Source organism: Pagrus major, chromosome 2 (assembly GCF_040436345.1).
Source record: "Pagrus major chromosome 2, Pma_NU_1.0".
Lineage (NCBI taxonomy): Eukaryota > Metazoa > Chordata > Actinopteri > Spariformes > Sparidae > Pagrus > Pagrus major.
The window spans coordinates 29372078-29373244 of record NC_133216.1 but is presented as its reverse complement, the minus strand read 5'-3'; positions in this window follow the sequence as shown (position 1 = coordinate 29373244).

The window sequence follows — 1167 nt, the reverse complement described above, 5'->3', positions numbered from 1 at the left end:
GTTTTACTTTGAGTCTGTCTTATTTTAGCTTTTTATGGTGGAAAGTTGGCACTGATTGAGTTTCGCTCAGACATTGTGAATGTAACAAATGCAAAAAAAATGTTGCTAATGGAATATAATAAAGACGTCAAGAAACCGGCACGGTGTCACAAGCTAAATCTGAGCGGTCAAGAGATGATTAACAGGAGTTCTACTTCTTTGGGGGGCCAAAAGTCCCCTTTCTCACTCACTTATAGATCCCAGTCACCTAAATAGACCTGATTTTTTTCCATCAAGATCCATGCATCATTCCCTGAGAAATTGACAAAAATGTCAAGAAATGTAATTTTTTCACAATTTTAAAGGATAAGTTCATACAAAACTGAAAATTCAGTTGACATCCAGAGGGCCAGTCAAGTGAAGTTTCGTAGTCCACAACACATTTCTGGAGCTTCACAGCAAAACAGTTGTAGCATTCTCCTAAAAAACTGAAGTAAATGGGGACTGGTTTTAAATGTAAGAATATTAAGAACCCTACAGTTACTGTGTAACAAGACATGACAACATTTTTAACACTTAAACTAGCTGAGGAGTTAGTGGCAAGTCAGAGACTCACAGTCAGACACTGCAGGTTATGCAGCTTTGAGTTGAGTTTTGCAAAAAACAACAACAACCTTTTTAAAGCATTATGTTGATGGTTTATGAGATAATCAGGATCAACTGAGCTCATCCTATTACAGTGGAGATGATGCTTGTGAGACACAATAAGTTTGTGTGCACCAAACTTCTCTGGCTCCAAATGGTCTACAGTGAGTCAGTATGCATGAGGTGCTGCAGGAGACTAACTTCAGTCAGTCAGTACAGTGAATGGAAGATCACAGCTACACATCAACATGTGGACACAAAACTTATACAACTGATATCATCTGTTGGTCTATTCTTGAAACTCTGCCTTCACTGTCATTCTACTGCTGAAGCAGGTTGTATGAGGTTTGTAATTAAACTAGTTCAACTATATTATTATTCAAGCAGTTAATTTATTTTCATGCCATTTTTTGGGAGCGCTACTGAAACTACAAACAAGTTTTTGTTGACAACAAAACTCTAACCTCATATAATGGTGTCCTTGTGAAGAGCCCAGGTGGGATTGTTTTGTCAGGACAGATTTGGGTGTGAATTGCTGGGAGA